Below are 27,654 nucleotides of genomic sequence, written 5' to 3' on the forward strand. Positions count from 1 at the left end.
TTTTTCCTTTATACTATTATTCCTATTTTCTGTTTTTCTCTGTCTTGGATTGATAAAGTCCTATGTAGTTTTCTCTTTATTTGGAAGCTCAATCTTTTTGGTTATTTTTACATTTTAACAGAAATTTTCAGCTATGAATGGTTCGAGTGAATCTATATTTATTTCATATATGAATCATTCTATCAACTACAACAGCCTGCTTTAACTACTTCTTAAGCAACCTTCTTGACTGAACATTTTTAATGTGACGCTTCAGAATACATACACAGAAAAAATTTCATTTACTGTGAATACAGTAATTAATATTTAGTAGTTTCAAATCATTTTCCGTTTGTAATCATGATGTCTTACTATCTCTCATTCTTTCTCTTGTATATACTTCAATAGATCTTTAAGGATCTATGAATGGTTAACCCTTTTACTATGTGTATGTCCTTATGTTCTCATTTGTGACTGACTTGCTATGAACTGTTAGTTCTTAGTGCTTTAAAGCTGTTTCATTCCCCCTCTAGATGTAGAGATATATATGTATTTCTCTCTCTCTCTCCTTCCATTGCTTTCTCCTTTTCCATCTTCTTCTCTGTCCCATTCCAACTTTCTCTTTGCTACTGAAGCTTCTCTCAAAACCCCTCTTCCCTCTTCTTTGCTCCTACCTTCTTCTATGGACCAGGTTTATAATTGTCTCTATTGTATCTTTGGTTTTCCTAACAAATACTAGCTCTTCTCATTGCGTTTTCAAGCTTCTGTCTTAGATAATATTGGGAATATGACAGAGCAAATTACATAAGCACTAGTAGAGTCTCCTTCATGACAGTAAGTCTCTGTTTTCTTCTGATCAGCATGTATAATACCTGAAGGTAAGGATGCAAAATGAGCACTTCTTTTAACTGAGGATGGGTGGTGTTCAGCCCTCAGATTTAAGCAGTGACTCTAATTCCCAGTACTTCCCCCATCTCCCACTGGGCCCCAACCCCGTTTGATATGGAATGCTTTTAGTTTCCCTTACTCTGCAAGACCAAAGCCCTTGTTGTTCGCTTTAGCAGCCTGGGCTCAAAACAGCTCTAATTTTATCCTATTCCCTCTTTTAAAACTTGATTCCACCAGAGATGCTTATTTGTTTTTTCTAATTTACATATGTCTTTGGGGTTTTCTGTGCATGCGTGTGCACACACCTGTGTGTGTCTGTGCATGAATCATTGTTATGTGTTCACAGCACAGTCTGAATTTATTTCACCATTTTAAACTAATAAGTTCACATATTAGATGGCAGAAGGAGTTATACCAATTATTTTATGGAAATTCAATTATGGTACACTCTCTAAAAAACTTCTTCTAGTTTGCCTTGTGGCAAACGTGTGTTTTGCAATTTTTGAAAATTAATAGTAATTACTAACTATGGTACCAGTATACCTAGATGCTTACAGTATAGCTTTAAAAAACAGTTCTAATGTAGTAGCAAGAATATTCAAGTAATTTTAAATATAACTTCATATTTTTATACTCTAATGCCAACATATATTATTCAAATGGCATATAAAAATGTTAGTAGAATTTGATTCACAAAGAAATGAAAAAATCAACAGCTTTTCAGTGAAAGCAAATCAAGACAGCAAAATCTCTTAAGTTACATGGCCTAAGTTAAAAATAAATAGAAAAAAAATCTTCGGCAGTAATAGACTCAAAGAAGCTAAATTTTATTATTAAAATGTTCTATCTTTTCTTGTCCTTTGTTCTAGTGATATAAACTGACTTTAAAATAGCCACAATTTTTTACAGCTCTTGTATGCAACAGAAGGAATAGCACACTAAGTTCTAACTAAGGAAAAGCAAGGTCACTTTGACCTCTGGTTTCCTCTGAATGTTCTCTTTATTGAGTGCTATGACTGTTTATAAAGGAGCATACATATTTTTTTCTTTTTGGCCACACCTGCGACATGTGGAAGTTTGTGGGCCAGGGATCAAACCCATGCCACAGCCGCAGCTCAAGCCACCATAGCGATAATGCAGGATCCTTAGCCCACTGAGCCACAAGAGAACTCCCTAAAGGGGTTTATTAAAGAGTCCTACACAGTCAGTGCTACTATTGTGTGGACAATTTGTTAGAACTTGTGTACTTTTGGCTTCATGAGTTCTAAAAATGCTTTAAGCTAGTTCTTTCATTTGAGCTGATTCTTTGAAGAAATTCACTGAATTACAGAGAGTCTAGGATTCACTAATTTTTCCAGTGGCATACTTGGACTTAAAAAAGTGCATCACATATTCTTATAAAACTCTGTACCATTCTGTGCTCTGTCAAAACATGAGAACCATGTGTGCAACTAATTTTTCTAATATAAAACTTACTATGCTAAGTGTTTTATTCAGTTGTTTTTTCTTTCTTTTTTTTTTTTTGCTTTTTAGAGCCGCACCCACGGCATATGGAAGTTCTCAGGCTAGCTAGGGGTCAAACTGGAGCTGTAGTCAGAGGCCTACACCCCAGCCAGAGCAACACAGGATCTGAGCTGCATCTACAACCTATACCACAGCTCATGGCAATGCCAGATCCTTAACCCACTGAGCAAGGCCAGGGATGAAACGTGTATCCTCATGGATCCTAGTCGGGTTCATTAACTGCTGAGCCACAAAGGGAACTCCCTCAACTTTATTAAAATATTTAAAGTATTTTTACATAGTACCAATTTTTATAAAGGTATTTTCTGTGATGCAATAAGGTATGAATCCGACTGCAGGGCTTGTGCTGCTGTGGAGGTGTGGGTTCCATCCCTAGCTCCACATAGTGGATTAAAGTATCCAGCGTTGCCACAGCTGTGGCTTGTATTTAGGTGCTGGCCCGGAAGCTTCCATGTGCTGTGGATGCAGCCATTAAAAATGTAACTTGGTTCCCATTCTGTACAGTGGAAATAAAGGAAGAAGGAAAGAAAGAAAGAAAGGTATTTTCCACATTAAATTGAAAATTGCCATTAAATAATTTTTAATGGCCAATTCTTGCCTGCTTTCCACAGCTACACAGAATGAGTCAAGCCCTATTGATATTCTGTCTTGTTCATTTGAGTCCCACATCCTACCCTGCTAAACCCTTTGGTTTTTGGTTCTGCATTTGGGATCGGGTATCCTCCAGCTTCCTACAACCCCCAAATAAGATATGCTTGCTTTTTATTTCCTCATCCGAATTACTGATAGAAATGTGAAAGATGACAGGAAAAAAACTCTGCATCCTGAAACTTACGTTCCATGAAATTGACTTTCCTTTTCATGAATGAGCCCTCATTGGTCCTGCAACAAGGTCCAAATCCATCTTCCTATGATATTAATCCACTTGCACTTGAGCTTGGCTAAAACTTTTGCTGCATTCCAGGTATCGTAATTTCATGGCATTCTCTTTATCTGCCAATTTAGAAATTCTTTAAAAAAAACAAATGAGATCAGTCTGGAATAACTTGTGAACACAAGAATGCGTCTTGTTACCACATCTTCTCCTAGTTAATAACAGAGCTGAAACTTTTGGTGACGCAGACGTGGATGGGGCTGATCCCATGATCCCATTAAGTGCTGTATTAGCAGCTTCAGCCAACCCAAGGAAGCATGTGCTCATCACTTTACAGAAGATGGTGACTGGAAATGTTGCCTTCTTTGCACCTAGGCTTCTTGCCACCACGGCAAGTCTTCCAGAGCGGAAGTGCTTCAGAACCACAGCTGCCTCAGCTTCTTTCCAATCTGTAATTTGTGTGCCATCCAACCTCAAAACCATGAATCAGATGAAACATTTTGCAAATGAAACACGGTGAAAAGGAACAATCTTCTTCCTCCCATAATCCCCATTCTTTGCTCTTTTAGCTGCATAAGGATGGAGGTTAAAATCCTGTCCCTTGGATCAGATTGCCTGCATCTCTATCTTGTGTCTGCAATTTCTGTGTTGCCTTCATCATTTTACTTAGCTCTCCATGTGTTATTTTTCTTATGTATCAAATGGGAATAAAAATATTGTCTGTTCCACAGGGTTCCTATATGAATTGATGGAGGTATTGCATAAAAAAATGTTTAGATGCATTCTTGGCACATAGCTCTTAACAAGTATTCATTACTGCTTTAATGATTATTGGTGCTTGAGAAAGACACCAGCCTTCTCTTTATGAAGAAAGCTGGCTGCTTTAGGGCTGTAGTTCTGTGTTGGTTAACTGAGGTTACTCTGTACACATTATTAAAGTTTATTTCCAATTATGACTAGTTTAGCTCTTCAAAGAATTACTGAAGTCATGGCAAATATTGGGCGATAGGACCCTGCTCTGGTAGGTATTGCCTTAATGACACCAGTAATGGCTGGCTTTAACAAAGCCCCACTCGATCTAACAAGCAGAAGGCACTCTGTAGATGTTACCACGTAATGATTTTGAGAGGTTGCTAGGCCACCAGTACTATACTGCTGTTTCTGTTTTGCACAGGGCTTCGAAGTACCTTGCTTCTATTCGTGTAGAAAGCAGCAGAACAAGGAAACACACATTCTGTGAGCCTCTGAAATTCTACCTGGAGATTGGGGGCCCCAAAGCATGTAACTGTGTAGCAGCGGACATCACAGATACTCAACCATTTAAGAGAATTGAATCCAAATCACTTTGCAGTGTGTAGTCTGACAGGATAACGTCCCTGATTCAATTTGGAATATATCCGGCGTGAGCGTGATTCAGTAAGTTCTAGCAATCAGTCACGAGGTTCGTAAAACCCGGTACATTTGACACCTGGAAGGAATAAGGAGTGGGGACAATTCACAATTTCAGTCTATTTGACGCTCAATCCACTTTGACAAACAGTAAGTGCCAGATTCTAGGCGGCCCCCAGTTGGAGGGAATAAACTTCTCTGGGTAGTTAAAGTCAGAGGAAATAGGAAATGCGGATGTAAATATAGAGAGAAATGAAGTTCTGGATGTTGACGCGGATAACAGCGCATACAAATAAACACTGTGGTCAAGAGACAAATTCCATCAGATAGTAAGTTAAGGAGATGTTGATTTGGGCTGGGGACCCAGGAAACCTTGTGGAAAAGAGATGATGTAAGGTCTTAAAGAATTGGCAGGGGAGTTCCCGTCGTGGCTCAGTGGTTAACGAATCCGACTAGGAACCATGAGGTTTTGGCTTCGATCCCTGGCCTTGCTCAGTGGGTTAAGGATCCGGCGTTGCCATGAGCTGTGGTGTAGGTCGCAGACGTGGCTCAGATCCCTTGTTGCTGTGGCTCTGGTGTCAGCCGGCGGCTACACCTCCGATTAGACTCCCCGCCTGGGAACCTCCATATGCCCCAGGTGCAGCCCCAGAAAGGGCAAAAAAAAAAAAAAAAAAAAACGAAAAAAATAATTGGCAGGGATTGGCATACACACGCTCTAGTATATGAATGACTGGCCAAAAGGGGACCTGCTGTATAGCACAGGAAACTCCACCCAATAGTCTGTGATAATCTGTATTGGAAAAGAATCTGAAAAAGCATGGCTGTGTGTCTATGTATAATAACATGTCTATGCTGTGCTGCAGGGATTGTCACAACATTGTAAATCCAATATATGTTAATAAAACTTTTAAAAATGAAAACCAAAATAAAAAACAAAGAATTGGCAGGTTGGAAATTGCAGCACAGGTTTGGCAAAGATAAAGAAAACACTACAAAGAACAGGGAGAAGGGTCCTTGAAAGCCTTTGCTGACATAGGGCAAATGGTTATATATCTTACCTGTATATCCTCTAGAGCTGGTAGGGACCTCAGGTTTTCTTTATCACAAACGTAAGACTAGATTCCGATTAACTATTTGCAAGGAGCACAAAAGAAGTTGGGGGAAGGAGGAGGAAGGAGCTGTGTCAGTTTTTCTTTCAAACTTCTTTCCGTGGTGAGACTAGAAATTGCAGGCTGAATATGTCCAAAACACCTAATATCGGCTCCTTAGGTGGTTTATTCCAGAAACTTATTTCAATTTTTGTGTAAATTTGTGTGATCTCTCTTTATTCCCTTGTTTAATTAAGAACTTGGTAGCAGTGAGTATTGTACTGATCCTCTCACTGATGAAGCATTAGAATTCTGAATTGTACTAATTGTAACCGCTGGCGCACCTATTTAGCAGAAAAAAGACACTAATCAAGGGTACTTGGAGTCTATTTTCCCACTGCCTTGGTTGGGGAGAGAGAGCAATGGACTCCTTGCATAACCAAGGTTTTTAATGATACACAAAATATTTTCAACCAAAAGTGGCAAAGATTTTAGGCTCACGTAGTTTGTGTAGTGTTTTTTAAAAATGAGGCTGAACGCACCTGAAGGACATAAATTGATGATCTACTCTGCATCAATGACAATGATTAGGACAAATAGGGACCTCAGTGATCTATGATAGAATAGGAACAATGGTGACATAATTACATCTAAACGACTATAATGTGTTTGCCACTGCCCCCATTCACTGTCATAAATTCTGACGTATACTGTTAGGAGAGTGTGGTGAGATTAAAAAAAAATTAAATGTTAACAGAATTTTCTAATGTTGCACTTAAAGTTTTCTCGGAGTATAGACTTACCCTCGTTAATGGAACTGCAGCATGAAACATGTGATAGCATAAATTTTGCAGCAAGAGGGCGGGGTTGGAGACCCTACCTTTCTGGATTGTGGCTGTGTTATTTTAGGCATGTTTCTGAATCTCAATACATTTAGTCGGAAAATGGAAATAATAATTATACCAAGTAAATTAAATTTTGAGACCCATAAGAAATATTGTACATAGATATGTTTTCAAGTTATATACAAATACTTTGTTTATTATTTAAATGACTATAATTTAAAATGTGTCTGTATACACTGTATCTTTTTTTTTTTTTTTTTTTCTTCCCATTTCTTGGGCTGCTGCCGCGGCATATGGAGGTTCCCAGGCTAGGGGTCGAATCGGAGCTATAGCCGCCAGCCTATAGCAGAGCCACAGCAACGCAAGATCCAAGCCGCGTCTGCAACCTACACCACAGCTCACGGCAACGCCGGATCCTTAGCCCACTGAGCAAGGCCAGGGATCAAACCCAAAACCTCATTGTTCCTAGTTGGATTCATTAACGACTGAGCCACAACGGGAACTCCTACACCATATCTCTTTTAACAGTAATGGGTAGTCTTTATACAGCTTATGTTTTATAGTGGGATGATATTGCTCTAGAAGTCTACAAACTGGATTAGTTTTCTTTTTAAATTTTACTGGAGTATCGTGTTTTTTTTTAATATAATGATTTTTATTTCCTTTTCGATTATAGCTTGTTTACAGCTTTGTCAATTTTCTACTGTACAGCATGGTGACCCAGTTACACATACATGTATACATTCTTTTTTTTCACATTATCATGCTCCATCATAAGTGACTAGACAAAGTTCCCAGTGCTACCCAGCAGGATCTCATTGCTTACCCATTCCAACACTCCTGCACTGTTGGTGGGAATTTAAGTTGATATAACCACTATGGAGAACAGTATGGAGGTACCTTAGATAACTGTACATAGAACTACCATATGACCCAGCAATCCCACTCTTGGGCATACATCCAGACAAAACTTTGCTTAAAAAAGACACATGCACCCTCACGCATGTTCACTGCAGCACTATTCACAATAGCCAAGACATGGAAACAACCTAAATGTCCATCGACCTACGATTGGATTAGGAAGATGTGGTGTATATCTATACAATGGAATACTACTCAGCCATAAAAAAGAACAAAATAATGCCATTTGCAGCAGCATGGATGGAACTAGAGACTCTCATACTGAGTGAAGTAAGCCAAAGAGAAAGACAAATACCATATGGTATCACTTACATCTGGAATCTAATATACAGAACAAATGAACCTTTCCACAGAAAAGAAAATCATGGACTTGGAAAATAGACTTGTTGCTAAGGGGGAGGGGAAGGGAGTGGGGTGGATTGGGAACTTGAGATTAATAGATGCAGACTCCTGGAGTGCAGTTAATTTACAATGTCCTTAGCTTCAGGTGGATGGCAGTGTGAATCAGTTATACATATATCCATTCCTTTTCAGATTCTTTTCCCATATAGATCACTATAGAGTTGAGCAGATTTCTCTGTGCCATACAGTAGGATCTTGTTATGCGTCCATTCCATATTTAGTAGTGTGTATATATCAATCCCAACCCCCTATTTTACCTCTACCCCCAGCGTTTTGCCTTTGGTAACCCTAAGTTTGGTTTTGAAATGTTTGAGTCTGTTTTTGTTTTGTGAATAAATTTTTTTTCAGATTGATTTATTTATTTTTATTAAAGTATAGTTGATTTACAGTGTTGCATCAATTTCTGACACAGAGCATGGTGACCCAGTCATACATATGTGTACACATTCTTTTTCTTCCATCAGCTCGTTTATTATCTTCCATCATGGTCTAGCCCAAGAGACTGGTTATAGTTCCCTGTGCTGTACAGCAGGACCTCACTGCTTATCCATTCTAAATGGGATAGTTGGCATCTACTAACCCCCAACTCCCAGTCCATCCTACTTCCTCACCCCTCCCCCTTGGCAACCACAAGTCTGTTCTCTATGTCCATGAATATGCTTCTGTTTGGTAGGTAAGTTCTTTTGTATAATTATTAGAATAGACATATTAATGATCTCATATGATATGTGTCTATCTCTGACTTTCTTCACTTAGTATGATTGTCTCTGTCCATCCATATTCCTGCAAATGGTATTATTTTGTTCTTTTTTACAGCTAAGTAATATTACATTATATATATATATATATTTTTTTTTTCATACATACATACCACATCTTCTTTATCCATTCATGTGTTGATGGACATTTAGGTTTCTTCTATGTCTTGGTTATTGTTAATAGTGCTGCAGTGAACATTGCGGTACATGTATATTTTCAAATTATGGTTTTCTCTGGATAGATGCCCAGGAGTGGGATTCCTGGATCATATGTTAGTTCTATTTTTAGTTTTTTTTTGAGGAACCTCCATATTGTTTTCCATAGTGGTTGTAACGGCTTCCATTCCCACCAACAATGTAGGAGGGTTCGCTTTTCTCCACACCCTCTCTAGCATTTTATTATTTGTAGACTTTTTGATGATGGCCATTCTGACTGTTGTGAGGTGATACCTCACTGTAGTTTTAAAATTTGTGTTTCCATACAAATTTTAAAATATTTTGTTCTAATAATTAGCAACATTGGGCATTTTTTCATGTATTTTTCGGCCATCTGACTGTCTGTCTTTCTGGGAGAAATGTCTAGTTAGATCTGCTCCCCATTTTTCAGTTTTTTCTTTTTAGGGCGACACCTGTGGTATATGGAGGTTCTCAGGCTAGGGGTTGAATTGGAGCTACAACTGCCAGCCTATGCCACAGCCACAGCAACAAGGGATCTGAGCCATGTCTGCAACCTACATCACAGCTCACAGCAATGCCAGATCCTTAACCCACTGAGTGAGGCCAGGGATCGAATCCGCAACCTCATGGTTCCTAGTCAGGTTTGTTTCCACTGCCCAACAAGGAGAATCCAGGTTATTTTTTTTTATGATAAAGCTTTATAAGATGTTTGTATATTTAGGAGATTAATCCCTTGTCAGTCGCTTCATTTGCAGAGGTTTTCTTTCATTCTGTGAGTGCTTTTCATTTTGTTTATGGTTTCCTTTGCTGTGCAAAAGCTCTTAAGTTTAATGAGGTCCCATTTATTTATTTTTGCTTTTATTTTCATTACCCTAAGAGGTGGATCCAAAAGGATATTGCAGTGACTTATGTCACAGAGTGTTCTGCCTATGTTTTCCTCTAGGAGTTTTATGTAACTGGCTTTATTTTTAGGTTTTTATTTTTAGTTTGTTTTTTGCATGGTGTTACAGAGTGTTCTAATTTCACTCTTTTACATGCAGCTGATCAGTTCTCTTAGCACCACTTATTGAAGAGGCTGTCTTTTATCCATTACATATTCTTGCCTCATCTGTCGTAGATTAGTAGACCATAGGTGCCTAGGTTTATTTTTGAGCTTTCTATCCTGTTCCATTGATGTATATGTCTGTTTTTGTGCCAGTACCATATTGTTTTGATGACTATAGCTTTGTAGTATAATCTTGAGGTCAGGGAGCCTGAGTCTTCCAGTTCTGTTATTGTCGTTATTGTTTTGTTTTGTTGTTTTTCCCAATATTGCTCTGACTATTTGAAGTCTTCTGTGTTTCCATACAAATATTAAAATATTTTGTTCCAGTTCTAAATTACTAGTGAAAAATGTCACTAGTAATTTAATAATTGTTGCACTGAATCTGTAGATTGCCTTTGTTAGTTTAATTATTTTTATAGTATTGATTCTTCCAGTCCAAGAGCATGGTATATCTTTCCATTAAAACGGATCGTTTTTGTGTTTTAGTTCTTACTACTTCTCTGTAGTTCCCAGCATTAACGATATTCATGGATGCCTTAATTGCTGTTGTTATGTCTGCTTAATGTATGTACCACCACCATCAAAGATTTGCTTTAAAAAACTCAGTGCTCCTTTGAATTTAGTGGTAATACTGAATTTTTGTTATTTAACTGTCTTGTCTGGTTGTCTCATGTAATGTCTTACATGAATTGGTACCTGTCTAAAAGGGGCATGCGTTAAGTTCTCTCTTAGCATCTGAAAGTTGGCAATTGTTCACTTACATACATTATAGTCTACCTTAGACAAAGTGCAAGTGATTAAATCCAGGTTTTAGTGTAATATAAGTGTGTTTTGTTTTTCGTTTGTTTGTTTTTTACCGACCAAAATAAGGAAGAATATAATTTAAAAAGCATTTTTTGGGGAGGTGGGGATTTTGCTTTATATTTTAGGAGAACTGCATGAAGGATTAAAGAGAAAAATGAGTGTTGTAAGAACAGATTTTAAACTGTGTTTGAGCTATAGAAATGTATCTCTTGGCCCTTTGATTTAACATTTTGTCTTAATACGCAATAGAATTTTTTACAAGTGTGTTTACAATTGAACTTTCATCAAGTGAAAAAATAGTGTATGAAACATAAAGGTGATATAGAAAAATTTAGATGTAGTTGCCATTGCATTATGCCTGAGGGCTTTACGTATTATATCTGATTTGATTCTCACATACACGTAAAGGGATAAAGAAGTAAATTTAGAAAAGTAACAGTTAATAGTAAGGCATGGAGATATGTGCTTTTTTTTTTTTTTTGTCTCACCACAGAAGTGAATATTTATAGTAAAACTGAATCTATCAATTTTTTTCTTCTCTCAGTAATTTTTTTGTATTACAACCTGTTTTATTTTTTTATTTATAATGATTTTTTCCCATAATTTCCGTTAAATACTAATATTGCCAAGATAATTTCATTTGGATAGTAGCAAATTTAACAGCACCCACTTTATTATTTTAGAATATGACTAGATTTAATTCTTTTAATGAACCAGAAAAAATCAGGATACTAAGAAACAAATCTTTCATTGTTTTACCCAGATTTTTTCCTCCATTAAATATGTAATTCATAACATTGCTTACAGGTCTCTTAGTGTATAATAATTAAAGCAATATTTTAAGAATATTTTTATTATAAAAATTAAGAATATTAAAAAATAAGAGAATATTATAATCAGCCCTCATTAATCATAAGACAGCTTCAATACTTAGCAGTATTTTTATATTCTAGTTTCACTCATACCACACTACTTTTTTCCACTGAAGAACACTTAAAATACCATACATTGTATAATATCACCTTTGGGTCCAGTGTATACCTCTAGTAGATACTGATATGTTAAAAAAATTGTCACTCAGAACTATTAATATTAATTCCTTAACATTATCTAATGTCTAGTTGTTGGTTTGAAACCTTAGAGTTCCCCAGGTGAAATTAGAGTTCCTCCATGTTCTCTCTGCACATGGAGGGCAAGAAAGAAGCAGACCACTCCAGGTTAGTAGGTAGCAATTTTAAAAGCAAGAGAACTTCCATAGGAAGCTTGTCTTGGGCAGATTCAAAATAAGTAGATCTCTACACCCACTAGCCAGAATCTCAAGAGTTTATATTGAGGACTTAATGGGCTTCAGTCACATACAGTCTATATCGTCTCTATAACACAATACTCTGAAGGCTGTGTCCTTGAAGTGTCATCTGGTGTGGGAACAGTGGGTGGAACATACATTATAAGGACAGGAAGAGGGAAAGGAACCTCTGGTTGCTGGGGTCCAGCTTTGCATCAGCTGGTGGTCCCATCCACTCAATGACTTTCTCCAGCATTGTCCTCTGCTTATTTTTCCTGATTGTCTCAGAAAATGTCTCTTGAGAGTTGCTTGGTTTAAATCAGGATCCAAGCAAGTATCATGCATTGCACTTGGTTGATAGGTCTCTTAAGACTTCTTCATGTCATTCATTGGTGGGAGGAATTAGATATTTTATCCCAATGAATTTCTCAAGTTCTGAATTTTGCTCTTTGTACTCTTGCATTTAACATCAATTATCTGTTGCATACATTCACTTAAATTCAGACTTTTGTATTGTTCATGGGCAAGAAATTTTCAGTGGTTGAAATGTGTATTTCCCATTGTGTCAGAGAAAGAGGCTTGTGATGTCTGACCTTTTAGTGATGATATGACATTGCAGTGGCCTCCCATGATGCCAGCCTAATCCATTTCCCCATAGGCTTAATGTTTCCCCAGACTTAAATTTTTTTTTTTTTAAATATTCCTCAATGAATTTTGTCTCTTGAGATAGGTTTATTCCTAGGTATTTTATTCTTTGTGATGGCAAATGGGAAGGTTTCCCTAATTTCTCTGTCTGATCTCTTAGTGTTAGTATATAGAAATGCAGTCAATTTCTGTGAATTAATTTTGTATCCTGAGACTTTGCCAAATTCATTGATGAGCTCCAAAAGCTTTGTGGTAGAGTCTTAAGGATTCTCTAAGTATAGTATCATGTCATCTGCAAAGAGTGATAGTTTAACTTCTTCCTTTACAACCTTGATTCCTTTCATTTCTTTTATTTCTCTGATTGCTGTGGCTAGGACTTCCAAAACTACGTTGAATAGTAGTGGCGAGAGAGGACCTCTTTGTCTTGTTCCTGATCTCAGCAGGAATTCTTTCAGCTTTTCACCATTGAGAATGATGTTAGCTGTGGGTTTGTCATACATGGCCTTTATTGTGTTGAGGTAGGTTCCCTCCATACCCCCTTTGTGAAGGGTTTTTATCAGAAATGGGTGTTTGGATTTAATGTTTTTTACAGTTAGTCATGGCCATCGCCCAGATCTGATCTTTTATTAGGAGTTTTTAAATAGTGATTTTCTAATTCTTATTTCTTCTGCTTTTATTCACTGAAATTCTGCTGTAAACAAGAATTTGCTCTAAACTAATAGTTGGGTATTTTAGTTTGTACAAGAAAGCAGATACTAAAGATTTGACTCTCTTCCTTTATGATTTTTCAGAATAATGATTTGGTGTCCTAGAGATTGTCAAAGGTGAGTGATTAGTTTTTCCTTTTTTTAGGGCCATTTTGAATGAATTAAATTTGGTTTAGTAGTCTGCAGTTCATATTTATTGACCTCCCTCTGGTTTTCAGTCCTACTTTTTCCTCTTGTTCCTTGCTGTACCTGGTGATTCTCAGAGATTCTCCAGAGTTCTGTGAAACTAATTTGCTTCCATTCACTTTGTAACTATCAAAAAAGGGCAATATCTGAATGTCAAACCCACCTCTTTTTTCCTCAGTGGATTCTTATAAACTAGTGTAATTGTCTTTAATAGGTGCTTTATAAAAATTTGCAAGTATAGGAAAGACCCTATAGTAGACACAATGCAAAAAATTCTAACATTCTGGGGACTGTGAAAGTAGAAGGTAATGATTACAATATTCAATGTTTTGAGCATACTAGGAATTTGCTCTGATGACCTGGTGTTATACTAGAATTTCTCCATAAAAGGCAGTACACAACCACATTTGAAAGTACAGAGACCCACTGAACCTTTTTGTGTAACTGTCTTCTTATTATTCTAGCAATGATAATAACAAAAGTAACTTTTCAAATCTCAGTGTGTAGCAATATGTTCAGTTTTGTGTAGACTTGCACTCTATAATCACACTTCATGAGCTAATATTTTAATTATACTTCCTGGATAATAATTAGCTCTCACAGCCCCTTACTTGTCATGAAGTAAAAGTGAAAACTACAGTCACTGCCCCATGCTTACAAGACACTCTTTCCTCCCCTTGTTTTTCAATAACTAAGATATTAATATTCTTCATTTGGAAAATGCTCCTTCCAACCATGCAAAGTCTCAGCCTCATATAGAATACCCTTATGTTATGTCCTATCAGACGTACTTTGGCTCCAAGAGCAGAGGAGCAGAGGAAGGTATAATTACTTGAAAAGAAAAAGAATCTGTCTAGTTCTGCATTTACATATATGTTTTATAGCCTGTAGATGCAACCAGAAGAATTTATCTAATTGCTGTGTTTTGGTAAAGAGCTTATATTTTTTCCCCTCAAAATCATAAGTTATAGATCCATCTTCCAGTGGTTTCTTTTCATTTTTGAGACTGTGAAGTCAAGGGAAAAGTGAGGCTTTGAGCTTCCTCTGGCTCATTCCAACATTGGGCTTTATTGAAAGACTTTTCAATGCAAATTTGGACATTCCTTAGTGATTTTAATGATAGAACATTGGGAGCACCCAGTGGACTCCTCTAAATGTCAGGTTGTGATGAGGTTGTGCACTGTCCCAGGAGACCCATTAAAGCTAGAATCAGGGCTGTTGCACTGGGAACCACAGTGCTTCCTTCTTCAGTGCTCTGGGGACCAGCTAAAGGACAAAAAAGGAAAATAGCTGGTGTTAACTGAGCTTCAAAGAAGACTGGATCATAGGGAAGCAAAATTGTGGTTTATTATAAAAAACTAGTACTCTCCCCTTCCTCTCAGTACTCCTTGCTCCTACTCTTCTGTCACTAAATGAACAGCAGACTGAGGATGAAAAGAATAGCATATGAGTCCCGGCACCACTATGAGAGTCGTAATCCTGTGCAAGCCACTAAGTATCCCAGGTCTCGGTTAACTCCCAAAATGAGAACATTGAATTAAATTACTTCTTTGGTTTCTCACAGCTTAAACCCATGCTTTTTTGAGGTAGGGAAAAAAACACACTCTACATTAATTTAATATGTGCCAAGTCTAAAGATTTATTCATGGACAAAAAATTACAATTCTAATTTAAGAGAATCTCTCCATTGCTGGATCCATGATGTACAAATTTTGTCCGCTGTCTTTTGACACACATTATAATTACACTGTGCACTCTGGTATTTTTACTTTTAGCAGATTGAATTTTACATCCATAAATTCCTTTTTGATTCCCACTCTTTACTCCCAACACAAGGAAGAGGCAGTGACTTGTAAAGAAACATTGTAGGTTAAAGAGTAGAGCAAGATGGTAGGGAAATGACATGTTCCACTTAACATTTGCCAGGTTCTTTGATATACTGTATATAAAAATGCATACATAGCATGATGCTTGGCTTGCAGTTTGGTCGAGAATATACTGGGCTCTGATACCTCCTGGATTTTACATATTTTTCAAAACATCCTATGAAACAAGCAGGGTAGCCAGATAATGGCTGCCTCATTTGTTCTTTATTTTTCAAATGAGGAAATAGAATTAACATAAGACAAGAGGTATAGAACTTTAAATTTATGTTTAAAATTTTAATTTAAGTGTAGTTGACCTATAATGTTAATTTCTCCTGTACAGCAAAGTGATTGATTCATTTACACATATATATTCTTTTTTCATATTCCTTTCTGTTGTGGTTTTTCACAGGATATTGGACGTAGTTTCCTGCTATACAGTAGGACCTTGTTGGTTAACCATGGTATACATAGTAGTTTGCACCTGCTCATCCCAAACTTTTAATCCTTCCCTCCTCTACTTCCCCTCCTTAGGCAACCACAAGTCTGTTCTCCATGTCTGTGAGTCCATGTGTGTTTCGTAGATAGGTTTATTTGCATTTTATTTTATTTTTTAAAATTTTTGTTTCTTTATATATGTATTTTTTTCTACTGCACAGCATGGTGACCCAGTTACACATACATGTATACATTCTTTTTTCTCACATTACGTGTTCCATTGAAAGTGGCTAGACAGAGTTCCCAGGGCTACACAGCAGGATCCCATTGCTAATCCATCCTGAAGGCAACATTCTGCATCTATTTACCCCAAGCTCCCAGTTCCTCCCACTCCCTCCCCTTCCCCCTTGGCAACCGCAAGTCTCTTCTCCAAGTCGATGATTTTCTTTTCTGTGAAAAGTTTCCTTTGTGCCATATATTAGATTCCAGATATAAGGGATATCATATGGTATTTGTCTTTCTCTTTCTGACTTATTAAATTCTGAATGAGAGTCTCTAGCTCCATCCATGTTGCTGCAAATGGCATTATTTTGTTATTTTTATGGCTGAGTAGTATTCCATTATGTGTATATACCACATGTTCCTGATCCAATCATCTGTCAATGGACACTTGGGTTGATTCCATGTCTTGGCTATTGTGAGTAGTGCTGCAATGAACATGTGGGTGCATGTGTCATTTTTAAGTAGAGTTTTGTCTGGATATATGCCCAAGAGTGGGATTGCTGGGTCATGTGATAGTTCTATGTATAGTTTTCGAAGGTACCTTCACTTCCATACTGTTCTCCATAGTGTTGTACCAGCTTAAAATCCCACCAACAGTGCAGGAGGGTTCCCTTTTCTCCACACCCCCTCCAGCATTTGTTATTTGTGGACTTATTAATGATGGCCATTCTGACTGGTGTGAGGTGGTATCTCGTGGTAGTTTTGATTTGTATTTCTCTAATAATAAGGGATGTTGAGCATTGTTTCAAGTACTTGTTGGCCATCTGTATATCTTCCTTGGGGAAATGTCTATTCACCTCCTTTGTACATCTCTCAATTGGGTTGTTGGCTTTTTTGCTGTTGAGCTATATAAGTTGTTTGTATATTTTAGAGATTAGGCCCTTGTGAGTTGCATTATTTGAAACTATTTTCTTCCATTCTGTAAGTTGTATTTTTTTTTCTTTTTGGTTTCCTTGGCTGTGCAAAAGCTTGTCAGTTTGATTAGATCCCATTGGTTTATTTTTGCTCTTATTTCTGTTGCTTTGGGAGACTGACCTGAGAAAACATTCGTAAGGTTGATGTCAGAGAATGTTTTGCCTATGTTCTCTTCCAGGAGTTTGATGGTCTTATATTTAATTCTCTCAGCCGTTTTGTCTCTCTTCCAGGAGTCTTGCCTTATATTTAAGTCTTTCAGCCATTTTGAGTTTATTTTGGTCCATGGTGTGAGGGTGTGTTCTAGTTTCATTGATTTGCATGCAGCATTTTATTTTAGATTCCACATGTAAGTGATAGCATATGGTACTTCTCTTTCTTTTCCCAATTTTCTTCACTTAGTATGATCCTTTCTAGGTCCATTCGTTTTGCTACAAATGACACTATTTGATTCTTCTTTATGTCTGAGTAGTATTCCATTGAGTGAATATATGTTACAACTTCTTTATCCATTCCTCTGTTGATGGCCACTTAGGTTGTTTCCATGTCTTAGCTATTGTAAATAGTGCTCCTATGAACACAGATGTGCATGTTTCTTTTTGAATAATAGTCTGGTCTGTGTTTATGCCCAAGAGTGGGATTTTAAGATCATATGGCAACTCTATTTTTAGTTTTTTTTTTTTTTTCATTTATTATGGTCACACACATAGCATATGGAAGTTCCTGGGCCAGGGATTGACTCCAAACCATAGTATGACCTACGCCACAGCTGAGGCAATGCCATATCCTTTAACCCACTGTGCTGGCCAAGAATCAAACCTGCATTTATGTAGCCATCTGAGCTGCTGCAACTGGATTCTTAACAACTCACTGTGCCACAGCAGTGACTCCCTATTTTTATTTTTATTTTTTTTGAGGAACCTCCATGTGGTTTTCCATGGTGGCTGTCCCAATTTACATTCCCATCAATAGTGTGGGAAGATTCCCTTTTCTCTACGGGCTCTCTAGTATTTATTTGTAGAATTTTTTGACAATGGCTATTCTGACTGGTATGAGGTGGTACCTCATTATAGTTTTGATTTGCATTTCTTTGACAATTAGTGATTATCTTTTCATGTGCCTATTGGCCATCTGTATGTTTTCTTTGGAGAAGTGTCTGTTTAGATCTGCTCACTTTTCAAATGGATTGTTTTTTGTTGTTGTTAATGAATTATATGAGCTGTTTGCATATTTTGGAAAAAAAACCCTTGTATGTCACATCATTTGTAAATATTGTCTCTCAGTCTGTGGGTTGTCTTTTTGTTTTGTTGATGGTCTCTTTTGCTGTGCAAAAGTTTATGCTTTTGATTAGGCCCCATTTGTTTCTTTTTGCTTTTATTTCTATTGCCTTTGGAGGCTGACCTAAGAAAACGTTGGTATAATTTATGTCAGATAATGTTTTGCCTATGTTCTTTTATAGGAGTTTTATGGTATTATGGCTGATTGTGAAGACTTTAAGCCATTTTGAATTTATTTTTGTGTATAGCGTAGGGTGTGTTCTAACTTCATTGACTTACATGGGGCCATGCAACTTTTTCAACATGACTTGCTGAATAACAGTTTTTTCCTCATGGTATACTCTTGCCTCCTTTGTCAAAGATTAATTGTCCATAGGTGTGTAGGTTTACTTCTGGACTCTGTATTCTGCTCCATGGATCCATATATTTGTTTTTATGCGAATACCACACTGTTTTGATTACTGTAGCTTGGTAGAATTTTCTGAAGTCTGGGAGGGTCATGCCTCCTTCTTTGTTCTTTTTCCTCAGGATTGCTTTCACAATTCTGGGTCGTTTATGATTCCACATAAATTTTAGGATTATTCATTCTAGTTATATAAAGAGTGTCATGGGTAATTAGATAGGGATTTCATTAAATCTATAGATGGCTTTGGGGAGTATGGCCATTTTAACAACACTGATTCTTCCAATCCGGGAGCATGGACTATCTTTCTATTCCTTTGAATCACCTTCAGTTTCTTTTATTCATGTTTTGTAGTTTTCAGTATGTGTCTTTCACCTCCTTGATGAAAGAGGTTTATTCCCCTTGGTGAGGTTTATTCCTAAGTATTTTATTTTATTTTTTGACGAGATTTTAAAAGGGATTATTTGTTTACATTCCCTTTATGCTTTGCCATTGTTAGTGTAAAGAAATGAGAACAGGTTTCTGTACATTTTTCTTGTGTTTTGCTCCCTTATGAATTTGCTTATCAGTTCTAGTAGTTTTGTGTAGTCTTTAGGGTAGAACTTTAAATTTAAAGGGAACCTAAAAGGCCATATTATTCAATGTTTTTGATATTCAGAGAAGAAAATCAAGCATCAGATAAATAAGGGATCACTTCAAGGCCACTCATCCAAGTGATGGAATGCTGTCTCTTCGATTATTTGATGCCCAGGCCAGTGCTCTTTCTGTATTAGCATGCCTTCCCTGACTAAAGATCTCTTTTGGTCTTATGAAAGGTAGTTTGAAGTAGGGAAACTTAATAATTCAAGATTAACTATTGAGACCATTACCAGGACAAGCTTGTGAAGGAAGGCAGACACATTAAAAAAGAGGAGGCTCAAATCCCTTCAACTGAGACAAACACCAATTGACTTGTGGATCATAGGATTTAAGGTTTACTAGGCATTTAGGAAATATTAGAAAAAATCCTAAGTACATAGTATTTCCTAAGAATATTTAATATTTTAAAATGCTTTTGTTGACTTCATAAGCCTTTATTCATTAGGAAGAACTAGGGCGATAAAAGATTGAAAATTTCTTATTCCAGAAGGAGTCTGTTTGGAATAAATTTTGATTTGGGTGTTGAATTATGAGGCCCATGAAAAATTTTTGCTCCATATTTTGTTTTCTGTTTAACTACACTGAGGCCTGGGATAGTTGAAGGGAACAATAAGTTTACTTTCCTTTTTTCTCAATAGAGCTTCCTGTGCACTGTGCATTGCAAATCTTCATCAGGTTTCATCAGTCCTATGTTTAAGGCCAATTCTTGCTCCTAGACCTTTGGGAAAATTTGCCAAGCTATCCTGGGTGTCTCTTAGGTTCATTTCTGGTTAATCAAACCCACCTGAATGTGACAAATCTATAACTAGAACTTCACCCATTCTCATCAGAATTCCAGGGGTCTTCTGTAATGAGAAGCTCTAATAACCAGAGTTACTATCTCCTGGTTAATTCTATCTAAGAGGAGCCACACTCTTCATGCTCCTCAGGCTCACTTTGGTCCTGAGCCTGGATGAAGTCCTTCTATAGTTTCATTCATTGGACCAAAATTACATGGCCATGCTTCCAGGGAAATCCCAACCTTTCTTTAGCAACAACCAGCTCCTTTCCTTCACAGGATTTCCAACACAGTATAGGAATGGAATTCTGCTTGGTTCCTCAGAAAACTTTGAAACTAGTAAATTGCATCTTTCTCTCTTGAGCTTACAGATTTAGTGATTGATATGTTGTGAAACGATAGAATTATCTTTAACACTGCCAAAAGTAAGTGGGGCCAGGATATGGAGTCAAGGTAGAAATTCATTTACACGCCAGAGGCACTGTAAACAAGCAGAGTTCTGAGGGAAATGAACTAAAGGAATACTGTCTCATGATTAATCTTGATAGCCACTAAAAATGTCAAAATATGTATTTATCCTGCCAAAATTCTGTGCTGTTTACACACTTTGCATGGACAGGGCACTCGATGATTTATGGACCTTCCAACACAATGTTCTTCTGTCATAAGCACAATACTACCCTGGTTGTTAAAAGGCAGACATACTTGGCGAGCTACGTAGTACACTCAGTGTTCGCACCTCTCATCAGTCCCATGCATTCATGGAGATCATTGTTAAGACAAATACACATTTGGATCATTTTTACCCCTTTTATACACTGGGCTGCTGGACAATCTGTTGATTTGTATCCAATTTCAAAGGGAAAAAAAGACCTTATTAAGAAGTGTATAGCTCCATTAAAAATAACTCTAAGACAGTTGTTGCTCTGTGACAACAGTGGGAGAATATGTGTTCCATGCACAGGATGGATTTATTCTACCCACATGACAACCCTCAAAGTGTATGACCCATTGTCAGGCTTCTTTGGAAGCAGGACAAATAACCTGCAGATGGGGGCTATGATTCTGGGGCAAGTACCATTTTATTATTTTATGGAAAGGAATTTCTTCATATGTGCTGACCTCTTTTGAACTTGTTTATGTGAACACTAGCAACTTGTGTAGCTTGAAACCCAGGTCCCATAAGTTTCTGCCATGGCTGATTTCATGGGGAGGGTTACAGGGATCCACTGGATCCATCAGACCCATCCACATTTGGATACTTCCACTGGACTGGACCAGATGGATGGTGTTAGTTCCATTCTGAGTCAGTCATGGTCATGGCAATGAAGAGTTTACCTTCTCTCGTTAATTCTTTATTTTAATGCATCTGTTGTGATTTATGACAGTGATTTTCAGAGTTCAGAGACAAGTTTTTCACAAGTTTGAGTAAATTGAATATTTTCAAGTCACAATTTAAAAACATCCAGCAATAGGTGATATATTATTTTTTTTCCAAATAAACTTATCATATAACTCAACATCAAAAAACTAAACAATCTGATTTAAAAATGGGCAGAGAATCTGAATAGACATTTTTCAAGGATGGCATACAGATGACCAACAGGCATATGAAAAGATTCTCAACATCACTATTCACCAGGGAAATGCAAATCACGACCACAGTGAGACATCACCTCACACCTATCAGAATGGCTGTTAGCCAAAAGACAAGTGCTCGTGCGGTTATGGAGAATAGGCACCTCTCATGTGCTGTTGGTAGGAATATAACTTGGTACAGCCCCATGGAAAAAATGCTCAATATCACTAATTATTAGAGAAATGCAAATCAAAACTACTATGAGGTACCACCTCACATTTGTCAGAGTGGCCGTCATTAACAAGTCAACAAATAACAAATGCTGGAGAGGGTGTGGAGAAAAGGGTACCCTCCTACACCCTTGGTGGGACTGAAAATTGGTACAACCACTATGGAAAACAGTATGGAAGTACTTCAGAAAACTAAATATAGAACTACCACATGACCCAGCAGTCCCACTCAGGCATATATCCAGAAAAAACTTTCCTTGAAAAAGATGTATGCATCCATATGTTCATTGCAGCACTATTCACAATAGTCAAGACATGGAAACAACCTAAATATCCATCAGCAGATGAATGGATTAAAAAGATGTGGTCTATATATGTAATGGAAGACTACTACTCAGCCATAAAAAGAACAAAATAATGCCATTTGCAGCAACATGGATGGAACTAGAGACTCATACTAAGTGAAGTAACTCAGAGAACGACAAATACCATATGATATCACATACCTGGTATCTAAAATATGGCACAAATTAACCTTTCCACAGAAAACACATGGACCTGGAGAACAGACTTGTGGTTGCTAAGGGGGAGGGAGTGGGGTGAACTGGGAGTCTGGAGTTAATAGAGGCAAACTCTTGCCTTTGGAATGGATTAGCAATGAGATCCTGCTGTTAGAGCACAGGGAACTATATCTAGTCACTTATGATGAAACATGATGGAGGATAATATGAGAATTGTGTGACTGGGTTACTTTGCTATATAGTAGAAAATTGACAGAACACTGTAAATCAACTATAATGGGAAAAATCATTACAAAGAAATAAATTGGTACAGCCACTATAAAAAAACATTCTGGAGATAGTTCAAAAAAATTTTAAAAATCGAACTACCGTATGATCCATCTATTCTACTTGTGGGTATTTAGCCAAAAACAAACAAACAAAAAAAACCCCACCAAAAACACTAAGTTAAAAACATATGTGCACCCCAGTGTTCTTTGCAGCATTATTTGCAATAACCAAGGTATGTAAGCAACCTAAGTGTCCACAGAAAGAGAGATGAATGGTTAAAGAAGATGTGATACACACACACACACACACACACACGAAAATTACTTAGCCACAAAAAAGATCGAAGCTTTGCCATTTGCAACATCATGGGTGGACCTAGAGAGTATTATGTTTAGTGAAATGTCAGAGAAAAATAAATACTGCATGATTTCATTTATGCGAATCTAAAAAACAAATGAAAAAAAGTAACAAAACAGAAACAGAGTTTCAGATACAGAGGAACAGGTGGTTGCCAGAGGAAAGTGTGGTAGAGGGAGGAAAAAATAGGTGAGGGAGATGAAGAGGTATAAACTTCCAGTTGGATAATAAATGAGTCACAGGTATGAAATGTACAGTGTGGAAAATATAGTTCGTAACTATGTCATATATTTGTATTGCAATTAGATTTATCATGAAGATATATTTGAAAGGTCCAGAAATACTGAATCACTATGCCTTGTAACAGGATATGCAACATTGTTAACATCTGGAGAATCTCTTGCTAACGTGTGGTTCTAGCAAAGTGTGTGTGTGCGTGTGCATACACTCACACTCAAGACGAATTAAAACTACCACTTCTACAGATATGTGAACTTTCTATAAAAATTTCCCATTTGGGAAGTTGTATTTTCATGCCAATTTGGGTCTGTGCCAGTGAGTAATCATGAGTTGTGTAATTACAGATGAACATGTGGTAGGTTGCATCACAATGATACTGTATTGGAATATTTTTGGTGTTTTTTCAGTTTCGGGTGCTTTTGGTTTTACTTTTATGTTCACAGCAGTTGTTTTAGGCTTGACTTTTTTTGTCCGTAAGGTTCAAACATGGCACCCAGTTTCATTGTACTCTTATGTAAAGTTTAGGAGTCATGATTACTGAATAATATATTGAGGTTCCAAAACAAGCAGTTCAAATTTTTAGTTAAAATGCTTATCTATGTGAAGTACATTTTTCTTACTGTGCAACCCCAAACATGTACTGGATGTGGATTCTAATATGGGACTGAAACTGTCATTCACACTCGTGCTTTCAAATTTTTGTGTATGCATCACTGTTATCATTGATATTTCTTTTTTTTTTTTACTTTATTAAAAAATAATTTTTTTTAATTTTCCCACTGTACAGCAAGGGGATCAAGTTATCCTTACATGTATACATTACAATTACATTTTTTTCCCCCACCCTTTGTTCTGTTGCAACATGAGTATCTAGACAAAGTTCTCAATGCTACTCAGCAGGATCTCCTTGTAAATCCATTCTAAGTTGTGTCTGAGAAGCCCAAGCTCCCGATCCCTCCCACTCCCTCCCCCTCCCATCAGGCAGCCACAAGTCTCTTCTCCAAGTCCATGATTTTCTTTTCTGAGGAGATGTTCATTTGTGCTGGATATTAGATTCGTTATAAGTGATATCATATGGTATTTGTCTTTGATATTTCTTTTACATTTTATTGAAATATAGTTAATTTACAAGACTGCTGTATGACAAAGTGACTCAGTCATATATATATATATACACTCATCTCTCTGATTCTTTTTTTATTTTAATTTTTTTTAATTTTATTTTTTTTGTTAATTCCCCAATACATTTTTTTTCTACTATACAGCATGGTGACCCAGTTACACATATATGTTTACATTGTTTTTTCTCACATTATCATGCTCCCTCATAAGTGACTAGATGTAGTTCCCAGTGCTACACAGCAGGATCTTATTGCTAATCTACTCCAAAGGCAATAGTTTCATCCATTAACCCCAAGCTCCCAATCCATCCCACTCCATGCCCCTCCCCCTTGGCAACCACAAGTCTATTCTCCAAGTCCATGATTTTCTTTGCTGTGGAAAGGTTCATTTGTGCCCTATATTAGATTCCAGATATAAGTGATATCATATGGTATCACTTATTATACTACCCAAAGCAATCTACAGATTGAATGCAATCCCTATCGAATTACCCATGGCATTTTTCCCAGAAGTAGAAGAAACAATCCAAAAATGTATATGGAACATGGAGTTCCCGTCATGGTGCAGTGGTTAACGAATGCAACTAGGAACCATGAGGCTGTGGGTTTGATCCCTGGCCTTGCTCCGTGGGTTAAGGATCCAGCATTGCCGTGAGCTGTGGTGTAGGTTGCAGACGTGGCTCGGATCCTGTGTTGCTGTGGCTCTAGCGTAGGCCAGTGGCTATAGCTCCGATTTGATCCCTAGCCTGGGAACCTCCATATGCTGTGGGAGCAGCCCAAGAAATGGCCAAAAAAAAAAAAAAAAAAAAAAGGACCCAGAATTGCCAAAGCAATTCTGAGGAACAAAAACCAAGCCAGAAGCATAACTCTTCCAGACATCAGGCAATATCACAAAGCCACAGTCATCAAGACAGTGTGCTGCTGGTACCAAAACAGAGACACCAACCAATGGAACAGAATAGAGAACCCAGAAATAAACTCAGACCCCTGTGGTCAATTAATCTTTGACAAAGCAGGCAAGAACATTCTCTCTGATTGTTAAACAAGTATATTTTACACATTAAAAATGTATAACCTTGTAAAAATATTCCTTATATCTGTTTTACATATTGGAGTTTTTGAGTAAGACTTTGTTTGAAATAAGAATTCTTCCACTAACAATCTGGTACTAAAGATCCACTTCAGGGCGTCCGTGGTTTGCACACATCCCATGGTTTGCCTGCCTGGCTTTGCACATAGAGTTCATATCTTGAAACTTCCAATAATTATCAATTTTATTCAGTTCCTCTTGTGAAAGGCTTGGGATCAGGCTAAAATCTAGTGGCAATTGCAATAGCTTAGAACCAAAATCAAATGCAAATGTAATTGCACGCTTGCTCTGGATATTCTAATGAAGCAAGTGAAGAGGAAAGTTAGTAGATACTGTTATTTTAGACCTATTATTAAAAGCCCAGTGCGCGGGCAGCGTGTACAGTGGAAGCCATGGATAATGACAAGAAGATGATAATTTGAAAATGTTTGCTCTTTGGTTTGTGATGACTTTTTTCAGCAGATTTGCTGCCTCATGGGGTTCCTTAGCAGGAAGTCAAAGCCAGTTTCATTCTCGGAACATACCTGCAGATGGGTGGGAGATACAAGGTTGAGATAGAGAAGCTGCGTAACCCACAGGTGCCTAGTCAAAATGAACGTATTTCAATTTGGGGACTGTTCCCTTCTGCCAGCCCATCTACTGCATGTGTATCCTTTTATATCTCCCAGTGCATGTTACCCAAAGGGCGACTTGCCTCGTCATCACTGAGATGGCTAGATCAAAATGTACCAAAAAAACCTCCCTGAGAACCACACAGGAGCAGTAACGCAAGTCACCTCGTAAGGTCTCATTTCTACCCTCGGTGCCCTTCTGAGTCACTGGCAAGCCCACTGGCCCTTGCAGCTCCCAATAATCCTCAGCAATGTGGTTCTGTCTGATAAAGAGCTGCGGATTCTATTCCGTGACAACACGGATGCCTAGAAATGACTCAGAGTGCATCCCAGGGTACATAGCCTGCTGCTGGAGGAACACAACTGAGTCACCGCAGGTCATTTCAGTTGACGGCATGTTGTTGCACTTAAATGCTTGTGCCAAGCATTGTACTTCTTTGCCAAATGGCCCTTTTTATCCCAAGCAGCCTGATGCTCTGATGGTCACATTCTCTGTCCGTAGGTTCTAGGCTAGAGCAAAGAAGGCTGAATCAGTAAGCTAAATATGACGGTACACATGAGAGGATGGATCAGAGCCCATCAGTGCATTTCAGTAAACAGTTGAGCATCTTGTGGCGATGACGCTGTTGCCACTCTCATCTCGTCTTTAACTGTGTGACATTTGGAAAGTCGCTTAGCCTCCATGAGTCAGTTTTCTTCTACCTCAAAAGGGTATTTATTAAAGCACAGGAGGCAGCTTAAAATTGCTGGGAGGGCTAGAGAAACAGACTCGAGGCTAATCTCTCACCTACAGTAATGAAAGCCAGGCTGCGGCAGTGACCCCATGAGAAGCCCGCTGTTGCTGGCTCCCCCTTCCTGTTATAACATCTTAAAACTGGGCTCTTCTGCTGTCACCCACACAGCAATAGGAACAGCCTGACAGGCCTTCACTTCCCTATGGCTCATTTGGAAACTGAAGTCTCATGTAGGTGTAACTGCTTGGTGGGCCTGAGAGCTCCCGTCTGTACCAGAGTTGGAAGGGAGGCCGGAGTGGCCAGTTTTCTGAAATTGTGCTGTTGGAAGGCAGAACTGATAACATGGGAAATTATGAAAATACAAGGACGGTATTGATAACATATTGGGGGGTGATGGCACAGATGACAGCTGTTCCTGAGCTGCCTCACAAAACTGATATGAATATTTAAAAAAATTAAATGTCTCTTTATTGTTTATTTTTGGCTGCAGTGCACAGCAACTTGATTGATGTGGGATCTCAGTTCCCACAGACTGAACTCGGGCTGCAGCGGTGAAAGTGCCAAGTCCTAACCACTACATCACCAGGCAGCTCCCTAAAATTGATGTGAATATTGGATGCGGTCACATTGGCAAGCATCCTCTCGGTGCCTGGCACACGTAGGCACCTAGTGTGTCCATTTTCCCTTTCATTCCATCTGTTGTGAGAATTTTAAAGATCCTGCTGTGCAGAGGTTCAAGTGTTCTGTCAAGGATTTTCCCTGTATGTTGTGACTAGTTGTGCCGACACTG

Source organism: Sus scrofa, chromosome 11, assembly GCF_054392235.1.
Source record: "Sus scrofa isolate SSC_HxYL_T2T_F1_AM1 chromosome 11, Sscrofa_HxYL_maternal_Yorkshire_Landrace_v2.0, whole genome shotgun sequence".
In the NCBI taxonomy this organism is placed as follows: Eukaryota; Metazoa; Chordata; class Mammalia; order Artiodactyla; family Suidae; genus Sus; species Sus scrofa.